The following is a 14104-nucleotide window of genomic DNA, read 5'->3' on the forward strand; positions in this document are numbered from 1 at the left end:
CTGACCAAGGGCCCTGGAAGAAGGCAACGGTTTGTAAAACCGAAGTTAACTCTCGTTCATACTATGTTCATCTCGAAGGGGGAGGGACATTTCGCCGCAACAGAATTTACACTAAACCAAGACAAGACCCAACTGTGACGTACCCGTATGACGGCTAAAATTACCACGCATAAACCCAACCTGCCAAAGAGCAGCAGGTATCAATGAGTACCTCACCTTCCGAAAACATGCCCGATTCAATAGACAATCCCCACGAGACTGCGGATTCCGTTACAGCAGAGCCTCTGACACCGAAGGTAGGCGTCAAAAAAAAGAAGCGGTGCCCACAGACCCGGTTCAGACAAAACAGAATAGCTACGGAAGAAGCGTGACGGTCATTCGTTCTGGTCGTCAGGGCAAAACCCCGGCCAGGTTGAATTTGAGCATCGACAAAAGTCATTGTTGAATTACACGAAGAAAAGGAGGAAGATGAAATTATTTGATTGTTGTGTTACTTAAGAAGTTGTTGTTTATTAGTATTTTTGTTTTCAGGTGCTTGGGTCTAATATACGTATATACTAATTGAATTGCTGTAAGCCAATTGACGAGATCATCGCATTGACTAGGAGATTTTAACGCCCAGGTCGATAGAAATAGGGATAGATGGTATCCTAGCCTAATTAAATTTGATGTAGGAAAAGAAAACAGTAATGGCTTCTGACTTTTGCAATTTTATAGGTATAACAATATAGTTATAACTAATACGGTGTTTGGTCATAAAATGGCCCATAAGCTAACTTGATATTCCCGTGATGGTAAGACAGCAAACCTTATTGATTCTGTTATAGTAAACTGAAGACTGGCAGGATCAATACAAGATACTAGGGTATATAGGAGTGCTTTTATTTATGTTAAAGTAAATATCACCATCTAGAAGTGTCTAGGGTTAATTTAAAGCTGAAATTTCGGAAGGGTAACTACCTTCCGGGAAGTTATGATTTTGGTAGACTCCAGGATGAGAAACTAAGGGAAACTTTCCAGGAACAGTGGAAAAATAAATGTGAGAGTTTAAAATATGACAATGTGGAAGATGGTTGGAATAATTTTAGAAAAACAATTTGTGAGGCTACTTATGGTGTCTTAGGGAAGAAAGTTGGGACTGCAGCTAGGAATGCAGCTCGATTCTTTTGACGGAAGAGCTTTAGTGAAGGTATTGTCTTTGTATGTTCTACCAGACAAATATATTATAGTGATTAGTGATATATTCGAGGATAACACTGCTGTGGTTAAGGTAGGAAATGAGGTTAGCAGCTGGTTCTGAATTAAATCAGGAGTTAAGCAGGATTGTGTTCTATCCCCCTTTATAAGGATTATTTTGATGGACTTTGCCTTAAGGAGCACAGGAAAGGCAATAGGAGACCACGGAATCAAATGAGGAGGAAAAAATCTCCTCCACTTAGATTATGCTGAGGATTTAAGCATCCTAGATGAAAGTGTGAGCAAGATGAATGAACTTTTAGATGGGTACTAGAATAGGTCTGACAATTAATGTTAAAAAGACCAAGTCAGTAAGGTTAGGAATGTAAGGAGGCCTTATTTTGTGTAAATTTGTAACTCAATTTTATTAAAGCTTGGAATTCCCTTTCGCTTCATAGATCAGAAATATAGCGACAATTTCAAATTAGCTTGAATTTGAAAATAACTTCTCTTTGCGTAACTAGCCATAAATCTTGTAGTGACACTCTTTGTCCAAGAATCAAACGAGCTTTGAACCCGTGATATGTTAAGACCTAATTTAGACCAGTTTTGCAAGGCCTTGAAAGACTGGAAAAGAAACTACTTTTAACAGAAAGTGGTTGATTGGCTAGGAGGGAGGGAAGGTCGGTAAACGGATCAAGTAGCAAAAAGAATATAACTTATGGATGAGAGACAAATCGGGGTAGTTTTGCCTCGGAACTAAGGAATATGAGTAAGTGTTTTCTTTATGAATTAGGATGAAAAGCTACTACTAGCCTGCATGAATTTCCTTTGAGAATAACACTAAAATAAAGTAACAAACTTCAGAGAGATTTCTGTCGCTTGGTCTAAATTAAGATTCTACTTTGAATTAACTCAATACTTTCATTTAAGCATTCATAAACTGTCATTATGGCGAAAATTCCCCTTTGAGGGTTACCAATAGATTTATAGAGGGTTTTGAATCTAACTAATAGTGATGTAATCCTGAGGTCCTTTGTGATCAATAAAAGGATGCGTAATCTAATTAAAATTGATTAGAGGCGGAAATATCTAAAGACTCTTATTAGGTTTTATTCATTTGGTGATTGGTATTTCAGTTAATATATTTCACTTAACAAGGTTTGAGCCATTTGGACAAAACAGCATTTTAAGGTTAGAATAAGCCAAATTAAATTTCTTCCCATAAATTTAAGCTTTGAATAACTGAGGGTTTAAAGGGGAAAGGAACCTGAACCAAGAGGAGAAAGTTAGGAGAGCCATCTGTGCTTCCCCTTTTCAGCCTAGAGTATCCTGAGACTTAGCTTGATTTTATAAAGACCTTATATCTGAAAATTGGAATTATCGGACAATAGCATTACCCCCCCCCCTTTTGTGCAATCTTCAGACGTTTATACGAAGAGGAACACCGTTCCCTTTTTAATCATTCTTTCTTTTCATTAATCCCGTACTGCATGTTTATACAAAGGTGACCTTAATGTTTAGACAGGTAGGTTAGGGAAGAAGGGAACAATATTATCAGCTTAAGAATTTCTAAGCCTTTATGTCCAGATATTTTCAATTAAGTTTCCCTGCTAAAGTTAACGCTTAATAAAAGTCAAAGGAATACACAACCCTTTTCAAGAAATAATAAAAGAATCTCTTGGTTTGGGTTAATGAAATTTGAATAAAAATCAGGTACGGTTATTCTTAGCTTAGCTCAAAAATAGCTTGAACTAAAGGATTTTAATAACCCAGTACTCAAGCCTTGACTAGCTGTTCAAGTGTAACCTTTTTAAGTAGAAACATTCGTTAGCTTAGGATTAATTTAATCTTTTCTTTTCGGTAAACATAGGTGGATTTGAACAAGTAGATCATTAGACCTTAGACCTAGAAGAGGTGTGGAAATATTCAACATAAAAAGAATTAGAATATTTTTCTTTTTATCTTCTTTTGTAATAAAAATCAGTCGTCACTGAATTCTGAGTACCGATTTCTTACCCAACGCCTCAGTTTGTGTCACGCTACCAAATTTATTAGCTCTGTTAGTAGGGGCAACCTTACAGGAATAATTGAAGATGAAAAGGCTACGATGGGTAACAAAAAGATTAATCAGGTGGGCAGCTTCACTTACCTTGGTAGTGCTATTAGTAAAGACGGGAGCAGTGAGTGTATTAAAAGTAGAATAGCCAAGGCTCAGGATGTTTTTTCACAGTTAAAAAAAGTTCGAAACACCAGGAAGATAAATCTGCAAACCAGATTAGAATATTAGAATCTACAATAATGACGGTGGTCAAGGATGGCTCTAAAACATGGGCGCTCTGAAAAGCGGATGAAGATTTGCTGGATTGACTATGGATTGTTCTTGGTACCTGGCTGACTGACCGTATTCAAATAGTAGGCTGTACGAAAAATTTGGTTCAATTCCGCTTTCTAAGGCTATAATGAAAGAAAGGTTCAGATGGCTAGGGCACGTTCTGCGGACGAAGGATGACAGATTGCCAAAGATTGTCTTTTTTAGCCAACCATCTAGGGCTAAACGGAAAGCCGTTCGTCTTCGTCTGGGGTGGGAGGATGTCATAAAGAAATATTTAAAGGAAATGGGAACTTCCTGTGAGGGTGTAAAGAGGGAGGCTTTGAATAGATTGGGATGGAGGAGGAGCTTACGTAGCTGTGCTGGTCTCTGGTGGCTTGGTGTTTCAGTTAGTTGCTAGTAGTAGTATTGGAAAAGGCCATTTCTTTTATTCTATGAATTGTTATCAAATTTCTGTTTTTGAGTTTTGGTTACTTTTGGACCAGGTCGCTCCATACTTACAATTAATTTAAAAAAAATTTTCAAAAAAAAAAAAATTTCAAAGAAAAGTAATGCGCTTTATTAAATAAAAAATGAGCCGAAATAAAGTCAAATAATCTTCCAAGCGTAAAACTACCACAAATCATCATCAATAAATAAATGAAATCCAAAACGAGCAGAAATTACAATAAATAACCGAGTCAAATTCAAAACGAGCAGAAATTAACATGAGTAGGGCTGGCACCCCCCATGCCTTCTCAAGACAGGAACATAATTTGCACTTTATTTTAAAAAGAAACATATGGATAAGGATTGATATTTATTCCTTGTAGTTTTAGATTTTTGATTTAATAAAGTAAAAACAGTGAAAAACTTAAAATTTATTTTGATTGTCAAAAGAGCGTATCTCAAGAATGGATTTGGGTATTAAGTTGGAACTTTCAGAGAATACCTAAAGAGGAAGATCAATTGACCTAAAGGCAATATGTTCACGCTACTACTAATACTAATACCACTGGTGCATTTACTGCTACTACTACTATTACTGCTACCAAACTACTCCAACTTTTACTTATTGCAACGCAAATAGTATTGTTTTATTTAGTTCTATACCTCCTCAAGTTTGTCTGAAAAATAAAACTTAATACCGCTCCCAAAAAATTCTATCTATACTCTTTGAGAACCTAGATACATTTACACTCTTTTGATTTAGTTAAATTGTAAGAGCATAAGTAGTAATAGTAGTAGCCCTGAAAGTTTCAACTTAAGACCCAAGTCGTTCTTAGAATATTGCTGTGATGTCTTATAGGCAACCAACATAGACACAGTGCCTTATAATTTATTTTTAAAGCAACATTTAGTTTTAAGTATAATGGGCAACAGTAATCGTATTAGTAGTATTAATAGCATAGGCATATGGCCTTCTGGCTAGTTCAAAATCCATAAACAACTTACCCTGAAAAGCCTAACTCAATAGTATAAGCCGTTCTTGAGATATTGCTCTGTCACCCTTTTGACAATCTAAATGTTCATAGTTCGTTTTAATTTAGTTCAACATCCACCTAAATATTCCTTGAAAGGTTCACCTTAATACCCTTAGCTTGCATAGCAGCAATAGTTGTAGTGGCAGTATGCACATAGCACTTTTTGTTCTCTTCAAAATCTCCTTCAACACATGCTGAAAGTTTCAACTTAATACCGTAAACCGTTCCTGAAGCATTGCTGATACGTCCTCTTCACACCCTGTAAAGTAGATTGTGTTTTGATTTAGTTCAATACAGTTTCAATACTCCAATACAATATTTTGCCTTAATACCCTTAGCCTTAGTAGCAATAATAGTAGTAGGAGTTGTAACAGTAGTAGCAGCCGTAGTAGAATTAATACTAGTAGCCTTAGCTTTAGGAGCAGTAGTAGTAGTAGCAGTAGAAATAATAATAACAGTTGTAACAGCTTTGGTAGTAGTAATAGTAGTATGAGTAGAAGCAGTAGCATTAGGATACAAATATTGTCTTTTGTTCAGTTCCACACCTTCAGAAAAGCGCTCTAAGTTTCAACTTTACACATCAAACTGTTCCTAAGATATTGCTGATACGCCCTTTTACAATCTACATACAGACGGCGTGTTGTGATTTAGTTCAACTTCTCCCCTCAATATTTGATGAAACTCTCACCTCTATACCCTTAGGCATAATTGTAAAAGTAGTCTCAGTAAGTAGTATTTAGTGTTAGAGGCACTAGTAGTAGTATTAATAATAGTAGTACTAGTACTAATAGCAGCAGTAGTATTAACATGTTTCCAATTGGTCAGTTGAACATCCCTCTCATCAAGTCCTGGAATTTTCAATTTAATACAATTATCCGTTACTATGACACTGCCGATATGTCCTTTAAATAATCTGTATACTCATATACTTCCTGAAACTTTCATCTTACTGCTCTTAGCCTTATAAGTAGTTGCAACTGAACTACCAGTTGGAGTAGTAGTAGTAGTAGTAGTAGTCGTTGTAGTAGCAGTAGTAACAGTAGTAGTGGTAGTAGTAGTAGTAGTAGTAGTAGTAGTAGTAGTAGTAGAAGTAGTAGTAGTAGTAGTAGTAGTAGTAGTAGCAGTAGTAGTAGTAGTAGTAGTAGTAGTAGTAGTAGTAGTAGTAGTAGTAGTAGTAGTAGCAGTAAATGTAGCAGCGGTAGCTGTATTAGCAGTAGCGTGCACATATTGCCTTTCGGTCAATTGGTCTTCTCCTTTAAGGCTGGAAGGTATGAAAACCGAAAATTAGCTATGTAGAAGAGATTTTACTGTGCAAAAATGGGGTTATCTTTTGATGAATACAAATGGGTTTAGAAAGCGGTCCTCAACTTGACTGCAAAATTTAAATAGCAGGGTTTCAAGCTCTCGCCTGATTTTAAAAGGCAAAATCGCAAAACAAGGTAAAAAGCGGACAGATATGTAGAAATTTGTTTCCCTCTCAGCATTAGCCCATAGTCAAATTGAGAAAAGACTAGAAATTTAAAAAAGAAGAAGGATCAATTAAAGAAAAACGTAAGAACGTTTGATAAAACATTGACAGGAAAGAATAGCGGAGAGTCGGGAACCCTGGGAAAAGTTCAACTTAAAGCTCAATATCTTCTACATTTACAGTCCGATTTTCTTGTATCAAAAATCAATCTGTTGCAAAATCATTTGGTTTTTACTGGGATTTTTCTCAGAATTTTATTGCTCACAGTAAAATTAGCAAGACTTATTTTTCAGAGGGTCCTGTTTTGTCCCAGAGTACCACTTGTGCGGGTACTATGGGTCAGGGCGGTGGGTACTTTGGGACACCATCGTAAATCAATTAAAACTTCGTATATGTTGTGGTATAAAACTGTAAAAATACAATAAACTTATTTAAAAAATAATTCAACAGAGTAGTTGGTCAGGTCTGTATCAAAGCTGATCATCTTGGCAATGCGTTTCGTTCCGCCCGAGACCATTAGAACTGGCAATTTCATCCCTACTTCTGAGCTATCGACAAACGCTTCATCGCGCTCTTTCGGAAACGTAAACCTCCAGGCTGGAACGTTTCGTTTCAAAAAATTGACAGTGTAGCTGTCTGGCTCGGCCTCAAGCACTTCACCAGTGTAGAATTTCGTTCCCTTTTTTCCCTTGTACTCGACTAGAACAAAGTCACCGGAACAGATACTGGGTGTCACAGACTCCTCTTCCGCTAATCGGAAATCTTCAGAGCAGAGCGAGTCGTCAGAATTGTCATCACACTCAATATCCCTTGGTCCTTCTTTATCTGCCGCTTTCGTCACTGAACGTCAGCAATCTCTTGGTAGTTTTCTTCTGAATTTTCGGCTTTTTGGCAGGAGCCACTTTCTTGCTTTTCTTGAGATCCTTCTCTTTTTTGCCTTCCTTTAGTTTACTGCAGCTTGGATTGAGTCTTTCACCAGTGTAGAAGTCAATATCTTGGATATTCCAGGCTTCTTGTCTGTCTTTCTGTTTGTAGCTTCCCTTCTTGGCAGGGGTATAATATCTTCTGGCACAACAACCGATGTTGAATGGGTTGTAGTACTGGGACTCTGGCTCAACCGAAGCTTCTGCGGATCTGGTAAAGTTTCGTCAACAGTGGCAGACTGATTTCCCGCTCGGTAGTATCTTTTCGTTGCGAAGCAGGAGCAAAGTCAGACTCTTGCCACACTTCAGTATTCAGCGGGAAAATTCCAGGCTTTGAGAATCCGCTAGTGATGTTAGTCTGAGAGAAGGCCTTAGCAAAAGCAATCCCCAGTAATTCACCGATCTCATATTCCGTCACTGCTCGACCAGGGTGAAGTCTCAACCAGTTCTCCATTGCCTCTGACCAGTAAGTCTTTAAAGGTCCATAAACCGAAACATCGAGAGACTGCAACCTGGATGATGTGTGTGGCGGGAACGTAAGTAAATGTATTCCCTTTTCTTTGGCCGACGAAACTGCATCGTAACTGGTGTGACTTTCATGATTTTCCATCAGAATCAACACAGAATTCTCAGGAGATGGGTGGACATGCGATACAATGTGCTCCAGATACAGCAAAAACAGATCCTTTGTCATCCAAGTATTTCCAGACTTGCGACTTGCTATGCCAGCAGTCTGTGGGGGGGGGGGCTCCATCAAGAAGCCGTTCTACACAACGTGCGCGGGGGAAAATTAGAGAGACTGGAATAAATCCTCACAGGGCATTTATATTACCCACCATGATCACCAGCTTTCCTCTCTCTTGGTAAGTCATTGCAGCAAGCTGCTTTACTCCCTTCAGGCTCAGCGCTCTTTGGCACTTGGTCTGGACATTCGTGAGCCCAGTCTCATCGAGGTTGAAGATCATGGCTAGCAGGGAACTTGTATTTTGAATACGACTTTCCGAAAATCCTGTAAAAAGTGTCAACATCAACATGATTGAAATCAAGATTTCTCTGGATACTCGTAGGTTCCGGCCTTCGAAGCGAAATCGCAGGATGCTTTCTAGGAAAGCCATATAACCAGTCTTTTCCTGCAGACTTTTATGTGTCCCAGCTTGACGAATATGCAAGTCCGTTTTGTTTCGCCATAAGCCAAGCAAGCTCTCTGGCTCTCTTCCTGGAGAGACCATAGTGCCTTCGGGCTGCTTGAAGGATGTACTCTTCAAGTTGAAGCTTCTGCTCAATCGTAAATACTCGCCTGTTGTCATAGGCGGGAGTGTAACTAGACTCTTCTTTTTCTTCATGTGTTCTGTTACGAAAAGCAGTGGCATATCTGCTAAGAGTTGACCGCTTAACATTGTAAACTTCAGCAGCTGCTCGAAGTGGCATCCCATAAAGGTGAGCTTCTACTGCTTTCTTCATGTCCTCCTCATTCCAGACGTAAAGTGACGGATCAGCTTTCCTCGTTTTTGGCATTCTAAAACGAAAGGAAGATATTTTAGTTTTAATATGAAGTTTCAGTTTCAGTTCTTATAAGTTTATATATTAGGCAAGATTTAAACTTAATTGAATAATTAGAATGTATGGAGTTTATGGTTTAATATAGTTTTATGGAATATAGAAATAATACACGATTTTGTATGATATAAAGACAAAAAATTATAGAGTTTAGATTTGAAGTATTTGAGACTTAGATTGTAGGTTTTAGATTTAAGGTCTTAGATTTGAAGAATTAGATTTGAACTAGTGGAGTTTATTTTTGAAAAAAAATTGAGTAAATTCTTAGGGAATGTAGAAATAGTATAGGATTTTTATGAATTTTTAGATTATGAATTAGAGATTTGAAGTCATTTTTTTATGATTGTTGGAATTTATTTTAAACTAGTGGAATTTATTTTATGATAAGATAAGATAAGATTTATTGCAAAAAGCCTGTGGGCCATAGCAACAAATAATACAATCCACAAACCAACACTCAGGAACAAAATACAACTTTAGATAGTAAAAATCAAAAAAGGAAAAAAGAAAAAAGAACAGCAAAACAACGAAAACAGAAACACACCAAGGTTCGACTTTTAACCAACAAACACCATATAAAAAAATACCAATCATAAAAATAGTATCAGGCTATCTCCTCAAACATGATTCCTTATATTTAATCCCTAAACGAAGAAACTTATACAACTGTTTAATAGCACATGCGTTCCTCTCAGCAATCCACTCTATTAACCAGCATTCGCTCCCAAACACTCGTCCAAAACATTCATTCCTCAGCTCAGACAGCTCTTCACACTCGGATACAAAATGAAATAAGTTTTCATTCGCCAATCCACACATTGGGCAGAAATAAGGGCCAGCCGCCAGCCTAAACTTTCCCAAAAATTTCCTTCTCTCACCTAAATCCATGCTATCCCCTCTTACCAACAACAAATTCTTCAAATCCTCTTTATTCAACCCAAATTTAAGATAAACCTCCTCCCCCCCCCCAACCGTCTTTGGCTTGGGAGTAAAACCTCAAAGACATAGATTGGTCCTTATGAGCTTGCCACTCATGGATTTCTTGGTCCTTTAGGGTTCGCTGGACTTCCTTCCATACTGACACGGTTTCATCCATAGGGCCTCTTCCTTCATTCCACATCTCCGAAAGTCCACAAAGGTCCAGTATTTTCTTGACCTTATTTGACAATGAATCACGTCCACCATCCTTCAAGCTCTCCAAATAAGCTGCCTTAAGAAGCCGAACTCTAGGTAGCCTAATTATCTTCTCCCAGAATTTTACCATTCTAACCAATCTAACACTCCTTAAAGAAAAAAATCCCAAAATCTCCTTTCAGTACCACTGAACTAAATGAATCCTTCAAGCCTAGAATTTTCTTAAAATATATTACCTGAACTACTTCTAGCTTAGTTCCTTTAGCAAAACCCAAAACCTCAGAGCCACAATGTAGACTAGAAGCTACCTTCGTCTGGAAAACTCTTTTCTGGATTCTCATATCAGCTAGCTGATTTAAATTACTTCTCAAAAGCATATTTATTAGCCTATTACCCCTTAAATTACAATCTTCTACATGCCTAGACATCCCCCTTACAGCACTAAACTTAATACCCAAATAAACAAATTCTTCTTTAACCTCTAAAACCTTTCCTCCAAAATTAAAATGAGCCTCTGAATCAAAATCTCCTTTACTCCTAAATACTAATACTACTGATTTCTTAGCGTACAACTCTAACTCCTTCTTTTCTAAATAAAAGAAGATGTGATGAGGGGGACACGATTGGCCTGAATTGAAAAATATTTGATTTTTTGGAGTTTTTTTTTAGGAATGTTGTAGCTACCTAATAACACAAGGCCCATCGAGAGTAGAAAAACGAAAGAAAGAAGTCAACATAAGACAAGAAGCATACTCTTGAAAGTTCTCTAGGCTAAAGCAATTAAGGGTACCGTGGGACACAATGAACTGAACCTGTCCCAGTATACCCTGGAATACGCGTCCCAGAGTACCCTAACAGTACGAACTTAAGAAAAAAAATAGATCAGCCACTAGATGGCAGAAAAACACAACAAAATTTATATCATCGAAAAGCTCATAAATTGATCTATCTAATGGACAATTTTCTAATAAGCAACTTTCTAGAAGCTGCTTACCTAAGAGTACCGTAGAATTTCGCAAAGCATAAATAGTTTTCAAACACCACATAAAAAATTCTTACCTAAATTTTGTGATAGAAAGTTGCATATGCGACCACTATATTACATCCACAGATAGTCCAAGAGATGGCGACTGAGGTGTGAGAAGCGGCAGATTTTTAGCTTGAAGTTTTCTGTTAAAAGTACACGTGTCTCAACGGACCCGCGTCTCAACATACCCGACTCTCCCCTACACTTATTTAGCAAAGGCACCGGCAGAAAATTTTTCAGAGGGGCCAGACGCCAAAATAGCAGTGGAGGTTGGAGGACGGGGAACATATTTCAGGATATCTATCTTTGTAGGAATAAGTTTATTTTTAAATACTTTTAGTGAAAAAATCTCAAATAAAAAGAGCAATTACATTGCATGCAAAATGAAACAAAATACAGTAAATCAGAGGCAACGCTGTAGCGTTGCCTATAGTAAAGGCCATACGGCTCCAATGTTTTATTATTTATTATTATTATTTTTCCCCAGAGGCACTTCATATGGAAGGGGTCGTCGTAGAAGCTTCAAAGGGTGCTCATTCGATTGGAAATCGAGAGTTCTAGTACCCTTTTTAATAGTCAAAAATGATTGGAGGGCAACTAGCACCTTCCCCCTCCACGCCCATCATTCCCCGAAACACATCCAATCAAAATTTTGAGATAGCTGTATTGTTCAGCGTAGTTGATTTCCAGATGGAAACTATGTTTTTGAGGAGGATACTCCCCCACAACCCTCAGGGCACTGGTTTTAAGTTATGTCCTGGGGGGCATATAAGATTTATATAGAAGGTTTTGTCGTAGAAACTTCAAAACAGGCTCATTTGATTGGAATTTAAAGAGCTAGTGCCATTTTTAAGAGTCCAAAGTGATTGGAGTGTAACTAGCCCCCCCCCCACGCCCATCATTCTCCCAAACACCGCCAATCAAAATTTTGAGATAGCCATTTTGTTCAGCGTAGTTGATTTCCAGATACGTAGATAATATGTTTTGAGGAGGACATTCCCCCACAACCCTCAGGGCAAAGGTTTTAAGTTATGCCCTGGGGCATATAAGGTTTTTATAGAAGGCGTTGTCGTAGAAACTTCAAAAAAGGCTCATTCGATTGGAAATTCTGAGGGCTACTGCCCTTTGTAATAGTCGAAAGTGATTTGAGGGCAACTAACCCCCCTCTCACGTCCACCTTTAACTCAAACACATCCAATCAAAATTTTAAGACAGCCATTTTATTGAACGTAGTTTTAACTTCTGGAAATTAGGTCTTTGAGGATTACAACTCCCTCAAAGCCCTCAGGGAAGGGTTGTAATTTAAGGATTCTCCAAATCCTTCATATTATTTCTTATGGAAAGGATGCTCGTATAAACTTTAGAGAGGGCTCATTTGATTGAAAATTGAAAGTTCTTGTTCACTTTTTAAGAGTCAAAAGAGATTGAAGGGCAACTAGCCCCTCTCCCTCCTCCACGCCCTAAATGCATCAGATAAAAATTTTTAGATAGACATTTTGTTAAAATAGTTCAAAGTTCTGATAACAAAAAACTCCGGTGTCGACACAGCCCACCCGGGCCCAGGGGTAAGCGTTGTAAGTTATGTCCAGGGGCATAACTTATTAAGGGGGGTTTATAACTTATGGGAAGGGGTTTTGTATGGGAAGAACACATAGGAATTCTATTATAATTATCCAATTATAAGGTTAAAATACATACTCTGTGATAGATGCAAAATTGCTTTGGCAAACAAATTCCTATTAAGGTTTATTCCAAACAGTCGTGATCCCTTTGTGTCAGCAAGTGAAATGGTCTGAACCCCCTTATTGGAGCTATTTTTTCAACCCATTCATTGTTGTCAATCGCTGTCCACAAGTTAGCTGTCTATTGTTCATATGTAAGGTTTTTATCAAAGAGGTAATCGTATAAACTTTGAAAAAAGCCTCATTCGATTTAAATTGAAAGCTCTAGATCCGTTTTTAAAGTCAAGAATAATCAAACAGTAAGCACCCCCCCCCCCCATGCCATAAAAACTTGAAACTTTTTGCAATCAAAAATAAACATAAATTAATTTAAAAAAAAAACTTACCAAAAGATTATTTTTTCAAAGAAAATTAAAGGCCATTTTAAAATTAAGCTCAGTAGATACAAATATCTGTTAAAATTCAAACTTAAAACGACCAGAAATTACTATTAAAGAATAAATGAAACCCAAAACGAACACAAATTAAATAACAATCATAGCAAAATGAATGCAATGTATTTATCGGTAAGAAAATCCTATTGGAGAGCTTGTGATGGCATCAGTTATGTAAAATATCAAAAGTCCGTCTCATCTTTAACTCCTTACTCTTTACTGTGAAGTTTAGGTTTTGTTCAATTTTTTAAAGAAAATTTGCACTTGGAAAAAAAAATATTTTTCAAAGCACTAAACAGCTTTCGTTTAATGAGCAGGGTGTTGAAAAGGGGGCAGTCCCTCTTATATACAAAGTAATTTCAATTTGTTTTAACTTGCTTCTTACTTTAGTTGAAAAATCTTTCCTATTTGTTTAATTATATTTCATGAGACTGCAAAGAATTATGAATGCAATACTTTTGGTAACGCAGAAAAAAGATCAATATGTCAATGATGTCTGTTTGGATTTTGATGCTAATTAATTAAAAAAAAAATTTTCACAAAATAGGTTTTTCAAAGAAAAGTAAAGAACTCCATCAAACAAAAAATGAGCAAAAATAAAATCAAATAATCTACAAAGCGTGAAACTACCACAAATCAGCTTGACAAACTTTGGTATGAGTGCGTCCAGGCCATAAACAGTAACAGCCATCACCAACCGTGTTCATGACAACGTCTGAATGTAGAAAATTTTCATTTTGTCACCATGGCAATATGTAATAAAACTGAACTCACAAAAAACCTTTTCTGTTTACGGTGTTGATCAACAATCTGTTCTGGTGAAACACCTTTATCGACAATCGTGTTATAGCAATCAACAAAGGTAGGCTGGTATACAACCATTTTCAGGAAGGATTTTTTCTGGAGGG

This window comes from Artemia sp. Qi Xiang Cuo, chromosome 3 (genome assembly GCF_049724085.1).
Source record: "Artemia sp. Qi Xiang Cuo chromosome 3, ASM4972408v1, whole genome shotgun sequence".
Taxonomy (NCBI): domain Eukaryota; kingdom Metazoa; phylum Arthropoda; class Branchiopoda; order Anostraca; family Artemiidae; genus Artemia; species Artemia sp. Qi Xiang Cuo.